At 40.5% G+C, this 10,590-nt stretch overlaps 1 pseudogene; it reads right to left on the reverse strand.

The window, feature by feature from the left end:
* Positions 1-8,808: 8,808 nt before the first annotated feature.
* LOC125314652 lies at positions 8,809-9,953 on the reverse strand (annotated as a pseudogene).
* Positions 9,954-10,590: the final 637 nt, after the last annotated feature.

The raw sequence follows: 10,590 nt of genomic DNA on the forward strand, positions 1-10,590 counted from the left end.
TCGCTCCCAGTGGCCTAAAACCTCCCCTCACTCACCCTCGTGGCTCCAAGGTTCTGGCCATGGTGGAGGGCATGCTACTTGTTGGCTTTGTCACGTCCAATCAATTAAACAACACTCTCTTCACCAAGGTCCCGTACAAGGGGGACGTGTTTGTGTTCCCTATTGGTCTTATCCACTTCCAGTTGAATATCGGAAACGCATACGCGCTGGCCTTTTCTGGTCTCAGCTGCCAGAACCCAGGAGTCATTACCATTGCTAATGCCGTCCTCGGGGTGAAGCCACCCATCTCCGCTGAAGCTCTCACCAAGGCCTTCCAAGTGGACCAGAAGGTTGTTGACTAATGACTACCTCCAGGCGCAGTTTTGGTATGACAACAACTAAATGGGTTTATCATAAGTTTCACAGAATAGAGGAATCATCAGACTTACAAGATTAATATTATTTCCATTGGCGGTTGCTTTAGATACATAAGTAAACTATGTACCTCGTGTATGACCGATTTCGAAAGGAAGATTGTTCTCTCTCTCTCTCTCTCTCTCATGATGCGATGCGGACAACCGGATTCATGCCCCAACCAAACGTGTGTGAAATCAGGGTGCAATAACATTAAGCTATATAGAATTCGAAACTTGGAAGCATGTTATCTGACGTTAAATATTACCTTCAAGATGTGTGATCTGGAAAGGGCATCAGCAAAAGAATGTGCTACGCTAACAAACAGTCTGATTTCATATAGTCTCGCTATTGGGTTGAGAGAGTGTTTGAAGAAATCGCCAGGGTGATCATTTACAAGTACTGCCTCTGGTGGCCAAAAAGGAAAACGAACAGCTTTGATTTTCATCGTTATCCTGGAAGAAGTTGCTGTATAATACGCCATTGTCCTTAAGGTACTCACTTCAATTTTGATAAATTGCAGTTGATGACATTAGCCTTTCTTTATGACTTGTATGGCCAAAAGAAAAGTCTTTCCTTCCTGCAGTCGTTTCCCATCTACAGTCGAAAACACGTCAATTCAGATGGATAATTATTTCCAAGACTGTCGCGGCTTACAATAAATGTGTATGAATGGACAGAGTCAAAACCTTGAATTATATATGTGTTGCATTGATCTCTTTAGTGAAGCAATCAGTATTATCATCTCGAAAAGACCATCAATGGATGTAGCGGGGGAATGCAGAGACACGAATGCGCTACTTCTTATAAACTGATTCTGACAATTACAGAAAACAAACTTAGGACAATTCATGGAGATGGATATGAGTCTGATCAAAATCGTTGTGGAATTCCTGCTAACTATGCTGAGGAAAATTTCTAGATTACACGCCAAGAAGGGCCAGCAGACAGAACAGAACATTGGCATTCGATGACATATGTAAATTCAAGAAAAACAACATTAACAACCCCGAGCCAAACCCCAAAATGAGTACTCGAGAACTGTCAAGAGTGAAAAGATGAATGTTAGCTTAAAGTGAAATGATTGTTTGCGTTTGGTGCATGGAATTGGGTTCGGTTCTCAGATAACTCACATGTTATAAGTCTCAACTATCCCTTCCATTGGTGTTTATACCATCCACTATTTTTTAATAACCATGCATGTTATTGAGTTGATGGTATATTTCTAATTTTACTTTGAATTTGAAATGACTATTTCTTGATTTGATGTCACTGTTACATGGCGACTGCATCAAAATTTCACTGAAGGAGCCATTGAGTTGTTTTCTGAGCTTAAAGATCGTTCTGGCGTGAAATTAAGTGGATCTCTTTCGGTTAGCGTACTTAGCTCCGGTGCCATCGTTGGAATTTGCTGTTGATGGTGAGAATGAAACAGGACTGCAGCTTTTCTACGAGATAGAAAATAGGGGTCCTAAACCGACTGCTGTGACGTCCCTTGATTGGACGTACGAGCAAAGTTTAATAGTTAAAAAAAGAAGAAGGAAAACAGTCACCGCCTCAAATAATAGTGCTCCGCGGACATTATAAAAAGGAGAGAGTGCTTCATTCACTCATGAAAATAGGAAGAGGAAAAAGCAAAGAGAAGAAGAAGAAAGATAGAAATAAATTCGTTTTGGTCAAGAATCAAGCCGCATCAATTGCGTTTTTTAGCATCTAGTAAGTATTCGAGCCCCTTGTTTATACAATCAGAATAATTTTCTTAGTTATGGTAGCATTTTTGCTTGATTGTGACACCAGTTTTCGCTAAATTGATAGGATTTGAGTTTGTAGGCCTAAATTAGCTTTCGAGATTTGAATTAGGCTATATCAAGTGAGTCATGCTTATCTCTTCTATGAATTTATAAAGTTATATCTTGAAGGCGGTATTGATTTGATGTATATATTATGAATGCTAAAGGCATATTTGTTGCATAAAAAAAATTCTAGATCGGGCATTTACTGCTTTTTAATACTTACGAACCACTTGAAAAATGTGTTACGAAATGAATTGTGAAATACATGTTTCGATTTGTGAACCTAGTTTATCAGAAATGGTTGTGAAATATATTTTTGTGACATCCTGTATTCTGACTCATTTCAAAGTCTTGAATAAATAAAAAGTCTCATTGATGTATGTCGGTCTAACCTCACTCGGGAATGGTCCATCTTGAGCAGACTAACCAAATGGGAATGGCTAGCTAGGAAAATCAAGTACGTGGACCTAAGAACTTGATCCTGGACCGACTCTTTGGCCATGAAAATTGTTGAGGGAATATTTTGGACCAATATAGGCCGATCCTAGAATGATTAATGGACGATCTGGATAATACCCTACGTTTGGATCACGGGTGATTCCGTTTGACCTAGTTTGGGTTCCGAACGTCCCTAAATTATTTTCTAACGATCGTGTCCATCGGGACTAGTGATTGACCCTCGCAATTGAATGACAACCAAGGTCGCGATGGCTCGAGAAATTCTTAAACGTGATATTAATCACGGGTCGATACGCGTAACTCCTAAAAGTCGCCCGTTAGTTTGAGATACGCTGAAATTTCAATTGATCGCGAATCAAGCTTCGGAATTTAACGTCGAACCTTTATGGGTTTTAATAATTAAATTTTGGACGTTTCCTCATCCAGTGTATAATTTCTTCGCGGTTCGCCCAAGAGGTTCGGGAAAAATAAATTTGGACTGGAAATGGGAAAAGACCCATTTACCCTTGGAGAATACCCAATTTTTCACTTGGACCGAATGGCATTTTAGTCATTTCTCCCCCTTGGCCGAAAATTTGACTAGTCTTTATGGGGGAAATTCCATTTTTGCCCTTCTTGACTTTTAGAACCCAAATATCCACTCCCAATAATTATTTCTTCGCCATCTTCTTCATTATTGCAAAACCATTTCTCTCTCTACCCCTCACCCTCTCACTTGGCCGAACTCCATGGCTCTCTCTCTCCCTCACCAAAAAATTTCCCAAGCCTCGCCGGATTTGCCTTGGATCGCCGAGGCTCGACTACCACCACCAACCGCCTTGAACAGCCGGATTTTGTGGGTTTTTAGCCGAGCAAGGGAGTCGCCGGAGCCGCCGGTTGGAACCAAGATTTTTCTCCCGTTTCTCGCCGGAAAACTTGCTAAAATTGTGGTAAGTTAGTCCCTAACCTTAGATTAGGTATCTAGGGTGCTAATAGACTTGAGATTGAGAAGATTTGGGTGAAAAAACGGTTGTTTTTGCCCATTTTCATGCCTTGGCCGAGAATGAAAGTTAGAGGAGAGAGAAAAGATGGTGTTCTTCAATGAATAGTGATTTTGCATGATTGTTAATGGAGGGCTAGGATTTGATCTTGACTTTCATGCTTTAATCCGACAGCCCGTATTAAATCTTGTTTAGAAAGCTTGATCCGACGGCCGAGATTAATTCCTGCTATATTATTGATTAATTGGATGGTGGAGATTAAATGTACATTAGTATAGTATAATTGTATCGTACGTATTAAATGCCACGTTAGTACAGTATAATTGTACGGTACATATTTAATGTACATTGGCGAAATTTTGATTATACGGTGGTTATTAATTGCTACGTTGGTAGAATTAATATTGTGTAGCGTAGATTAATTTTTGTGGTAGCGGGAACTAATCGTGTGGCCCGATTGGCCATTGGTCTTGTGTGACCTAATCGGGTGGTCCCGATTTATTAATTCTCTAACGCGAGTGAATCACGTGGTTCCGATCGAGTATCCGCCCAGTACAATTTAATCGAGTGGTCTCGATTGCGCAATTGAGAAAAATTGAGAAGATCGTGTGGTTTCGATCTTTTGTTGAAGGAAAATTGGTGAGACTGGATGGTCTCGATCCGCTAATCAGGAAATTTAGCAAGATCACGTGGCGAAGATTGATCGATCGGAAGGATTTAAGAGATCATGTGGTATCGGATGAGCGACCAAGGAATTATTGTTGTATGGTCTTAAGTGGAATATTTGAGAGGAAATATGGAATTTTTATCCCGAGGCGTGATGACGCGGGGTTCATATTTTATAAGACCATAATTTGCTCGAGGCGTTATGACGCGGGACCGCTGTAATCGGGAATTAACGTACAGTACTCACAAGGAGCAAACCCTAGGCTCTGATACCATGTAGAAGAATATTTTCCTCTATATCGAATGAATCTTTACAGCATTACAATCGTTCTTATATACAATACAGGTGCTACTCCTGACATCTCAATAAATTAGGAAAAAACTATAATAAAGAAAAGAAAAAGAAAAAATCCCTAATTTATAGGAAATACAGCTCACGCCAACAATCAGCTCACAGTTGGATCGCAATCAGCGGAGACTTCATTATCAGCCAAAGAAAAAGAAAACAGCAGACGTAGGAGAAGAGAAGTAAGCAATTAGTACCACCATCCTTGTTTGTGTTTAAGAACAGAATCGGATGCTGAAAAAGGGAAGTGCCCAAACTACAGAACAGAAAGAAAGAAGTGCTTGTTACTTGTCTATTTCACAATATCCAATTAGCAAAAATAGCACTACGGGATTGTTTGCTAGGAGGCTAATTCCACAAATTCAACGCTGCATAAAAACCAAAACGAATTTGGATGGAGAGCTCCTGTTCCCCAAGTCATGTTATTTTAGAGGATGTATTTCTGCTGCAATCGTGATTACTTGCTTGTTATCGGTTCTGAACGTAAAACAGAAGACTCTGAAGTTTGTTGAACTAGACACTTCACCAAATTAGGCCATTGGCAGTCAAATTAGGCCATTGCTATTCCTGCATACTCAGGATTAGTGACAAGACTAGTCTCACTATTTAGTTGAATGCAGGGCCATCTTCGAGTCGAGGATATTCTGTACACAGAAATACAAGATAAGATCGAAACAATCATGTTAGATGGTATAATCTGAACTTCAAAACTCAGCATCCAAACACTTCAGGAATTAACCACTTACGCTTCTTCAAAACCCTAACTCCCCATTCAAGCGTACAGAAGAAGCCACCGCCGGAGAAAGCGGAGGTCCTACTTACTCTGGCGGGGGAGGCGGAAGAGGGATCGGTGAACTGTGTAGTAGGCTGAGAGAGGGCATGAAACCACCGCCGGAGAAAGCGGCGGCAGCTTCCCGAACATGGTCATCTTCTCCGGATGCTGCGAATTCCAAGCCCGCGGGGGTCGAAATAGAGAGCGCGTTCAGGGCGCGAATGGGAGAGATTTTATTTTTGTTATCCTCCCGAAATAGAAAAGTTAGAATTTTTTTTTATTTAAAACTTATTTATAACCTAAAAATTTATTTCAAAAATAGAAAAATCAAATTGCGCTATCAAAGGATTCCCGAAAATAGAAAAACAGAGAAATAAAATAGTTACTATGGACACCCTCAGCAATCGAGGTCGATTGAATAACTTAAAAATTAGTAACTTAAAAATTAAAAATTTGAGAAGCAAGAGCAAGACGATCGAATAATCTAAATGACGCAGGTTGATTTTAAACCAACTAACGCACATTTGAGCAGTAATTTTTTCCTTTTATCATGTAAAAAGTGTGATATTTGTGCTTTATTAAAAATAATTACTTTAGAATAAGAAATTTCAAGTCTTAAATTAGGGTTGCGTCACACTAAAAGTGTGAAATACTGATCATAACGATGTTATTTTTTCTTTTAGTAATATTTGAAAATTCGAGTTCTTTATCATTTGGATTTTAATGTTCAGTTAATCAGATTTTTTTTTATATTATTTTTCAGTCATCATACACCGAATTTCGGTTGGTGAAATTATTTCACTATTTTTTTTTTTGGTCGAAAAAATTATTTCACTTTTATGTTGCGATTTATTATATTATTCCACGAATTTTAGGGAAAGGAATAGTTTTAAAGAAAAGAAAGTATGCAGCGGCACGTGCGTAGCACGCTCGTTTAAATTCATCGCCAAGAAAACTCCTAAAGACCACAAGCCAACGGCTACATCGTCTTTTGAATTCACCGCCAAGAACCTCCTTGCCCGCGAAACAGGAAACTTCAGTTCGCTTCTTAAGACCACACACCAACGGCTACATCGTATGGCAATTGTTTGTCAGCTCCAGATTTCACCCATTCTCGGTCTCCAAGCAGATTGCTCTGTTCGTAGGAGGAGTAGCTTCAATTTTTTGGTTCGTTCAATTCTTGGATTTTCTGTTCTGCAGCTTCTTGTCCGGTCCGTTTTGCCATACATTTCCAGAAGATTTCGTGAAGAAACTTCTCGAGCTTTCTCGTGATTGGAATTTCAGCATTACCCCGTGAAATCCTCTTCAATCCACTCTTGGTAGCAATAGCATGGAACCAGTCTACTGCGGATATAGACTGAGTCTGGAGAGAAGAAATTCCAATTATTCTGGCGTGCCGACTGCCATCTTCAACTTCTCGGTCAAGTGGCACCATCTGCTAGTCTTCGTCGATCAAGTGGGAGTGCCGATAAATCTTCAAGACACTACACTTTCTGAGTCGAGTCAGTCGCTTGAGATGCCACTCTGCATCTTACCATGGCAATCCCTCTGCGAAACGCACTTAAAGAGAGTTCTTGATGCTTTGGATGTTCGTAGCAGCTTTCGGGCTGATCTTATGAGACGTATTATGGTTACTGCGTTTCGGGGATCGGATCATGGCCATCGACAGTTCGACATGAACATAAGTTTGAATTTGGCCACCACAGAGGAAGTCGAAATGGAAGACGTTGAGGCAGTCTCCATCGAAGGAAACGAGTCAGATCATGATCAGGTCGTGCAGGGCGTCTCCAGAAGCACCATTGAAAAGCTCGAGAGGAAGAGCTGCTCTGTCCGGGACAGCGGTGGATGCTGTTGTATTTGTTTAGAGGAACTGAATGGGGCAGACAAAGTGATGGAGATACCGTGTTCGCATCTCTTTCACAGCAGATGCATCATCAAGTGGCTGGAGAGGAACAATTCGTGTCCGCTGTGTCGTACCAAAGTAGAAGTAGAAGATCCAGAGTAGTTAGCTTCAGTTTGTAAGGTTTCTAATAAGTAATTTGCTGTGATTACTTTGGAACTACTTACTGCATTAACAACAAGAAGATGCCGTTTCACAGTTTGTTGAAATGGACGATCTCCATGTCTTAGAAACATTTTCTTTTTACACTCATGAAAGAAATAGTCTGTGGCTTCTGATGTTGTTCCTTGTTAAATTAGACAATGTGACCCATTCTGTTTCTTATGTTACAATGTTCACATTACGCAAAATTAGTTACTGTTCCTACACTCGAACGTGGCCTTGCATTCAACTTTGTAGACTGCCTAGTTCAACAAACTTCAGAGTCATCTGTTTTACTTCTAGAACCAATAATAAGCAAGTAATCATGATCATAGCAGAAATTACATCCTCCATAATAGCATGACTTGGGGAACAGGAGCTCTCCAACAAATATCACGCAATAATATGCAACAGATGGGGGAAAAGAAAATTCCTCTCGGTTTTGTCAATGTTTAAAAAAAAAAAATGGAACTTTGAAGTCCTTAGGCATTCCTTACAGAAGGTTTTGGCACTGAGCCATGGATCATATTAGGTGTGTTAATTAGTCAAAAGGCACATTTACTGAGAAGAAAACATGAAGTTGGTCATTAGCGCTTGATTCAAACATATGACCAAACCGAGCAATCCAATACCTATTGACTGACTCAATTTTGAACGAGTGTTTAATCACAGAAACTACGATTTCTACACGGACAAAGGTGTCGTTGAGAAAAGGCAAGCTCTAACAATATGGTGCCACAGGACATAAATTGAAAAACAAAGACCGGTCAACTGCGTCTCAGGGCTTGAACCAAGCAACATACATATCCTGGCAAAAAGGTAATGACTGCAACCAGAATGAAGCCAAAGAGCAGCAAGACCACCAGACCAATTTTGAACCAGAAACATTTCCTATGCCATAAACCAGATCTTCCCACCCAGACATACTCCAGTGTACCTTTTAAATCCCTCGTAAATACGATGGCTAGAAATACAAGAAAGAAACTGTCATCTTGGTCCGTCAATTTCCTTACAATTTATCTTCCGCACATCCACTCTATTCTAGCTTGATTTCAATCAGTGCCAGTGGCAGTTTTAAATTCATAATGGAGATCACCTGCTTCCGGAGCTTGGTACTGCTGTCCTTGATTTTGTGGTGGATGGATTCAAATAACAAAGTGCATGCTTATCCGCTAATGTTTTAGTCCTTCTGTTCTTGTAATATTGTTCCATCCAAATATAAAATAAGAGAACCAGCTAAAATAAACGCGACTTTTACAGCTTTCTCTAGCTATCTGCATCTCTAACAGAACAAAGACCAAGGATCACAAAATGAAAGACCAATCTATACAGGAAGTAGCTAAGATACCCCAGGAAGCCATTACAATTGCATCCAGTAACGCGATGAACTTCCTTCTTTCAGGAAGCCAAATAACTATAAAACAGGAAGACAAGCGTGCCATGCTCAAACCATACCATAAAGATGAAAATACGCACCTTCAATTCTTCTATATCGAGCCATCCGTTCCTTTCCACTGGCAACGGCCATAAACCCTCCTCTCCTGTTCATGAACCATCGAGGTTGCAGCTTTGCCACAGCCCTAATGGCACTGACATCTGCTGTTGGCACCAGCTTCCCTCTGGTCTAAGCAAACCCAACTGGAATTCCGAACTTCATCATCCTCCACAGCTGCCTCCGCTTCTCAACCGCCTCCATCTTTCTCCTTCTTGCTCTGCTACTCCTTCACGATTTCATGAACAACGTCCACTGCGTCTGGAAGCACGCGTGGTAGGATCATCAACAGCAAATTTATGAACAATCTCATCAATCTAACAAATGAAACTCCAAGCAGAAACTGTGACTACTTTGTTTTCCTTCGTAGTTTTTCTCAGTAGCAAAACGCCACCCCAGTTCCGCATCTTGGCATACATATTGGCCAGAAGGATATAGCGTTCACTATGTTGAGGTTCTAGTTGAATCAAATGCCTGCCGACTTTCTCTCCTAACTCAACATAGCCATGCAGCATACACCCGTTCAACATAGATGCCCAATTTGCTCCATCCGTTTCCATTGTCATACTCTTTATCAACACACAAGTGCATCCATATTGCCCAATAGTTGGAGCGATGGCGTAAACTTTGCTCATATGTCCAAACAAGCGCCATGCTTCATTGATTAGGCACTTCTGATTGCAGGCCACCAGAGCTCCAATAAACGTCACAGCATTTGGTTTAGGACCCCTATTTTCCATCTCATAGAAAAGCTGCAGCCCTGATTCATTCTCACCATTAACAGCAAATCCCAATATCATCGCACTCCAAGTTGTCACATCTTTCAGAGGCATTTGGTCAAAAACTTTTTGTGCGAATTTGACAAACCCATATTTGACATAGAAGTTAAATCAATGTAGTGCCTAGCTCAAGTTCGTAATCGATGCCATTCTCATCTATGTAATTATGAACCCATTTTCCTTCTTCAGAGGCTCCGACAACCGAGGGCAGGAATGAGAGCGAAAACGCTCGCCGCGAAGTTCATGTTCCCATATGGCGCGAGGGCAGAGCAGGCCAAGACTTTACTGGCGGTGTACGCGAAGCGAAAGAGACCGGAGATGATGGTGTGGGCATGGATTTGCTTCAGGTGGTCGATGGTGGAGCATCGTCGTTGCAGAGCGAGGTAATGGAAGTTGGCGAGATGGTTGGTTATGCAAATGAGAGCTGGCGTTCAGAAGTGACAAACCAGCAGGAACGTCATCCGGAACTCCGATGTAAGCAGTATGTCAAATGCCGATACGTTATTTCTCCAAAAATAAAGAATTTCAACATGAATACCTTATATATTAAATATATTTTTTATACATAAATGTTAGGCTTTGTGATTTGATTACTTGAAAAAAAAAAAGGATGAAAACAAATATTCTTTTTTATCGGTAGAAGTACACCTCAAGTGCTAATATTTATGTATGACATTCACTTTGGTGTTAATATTTTTTTTCATCACTTGAGTGCCAATTTTTTGAAAAACGATTATTTAAGTGTCAACTCTGGTGAAGTCGCCGGAATTTCTTGCTATTGGCACTAAAATGATCGTTTTTTTTATCACTTAAGTGCCAATTTTTTGAAAAATATTTATTTAAGTGCCAACTCCGATAAGGCCACTGAA

This window comes from Rhodamnia argentea, chromosome 4 (assembly GCF_020921035.1).
Source record: "Rhodamnia argentea isolate NSW1041297 chromosome 4, ASM2092103v1, whole genome shotgun sequence".
In the NCBI taxonomy this organism is placed as follows: domain Eukaryota; kingdom Viridiplantae; phylum Streptophyta; class Magnoliopsida; order Myrtales; family Myrtaceae; genus Rhodamnia; species Rhodamnia argentea.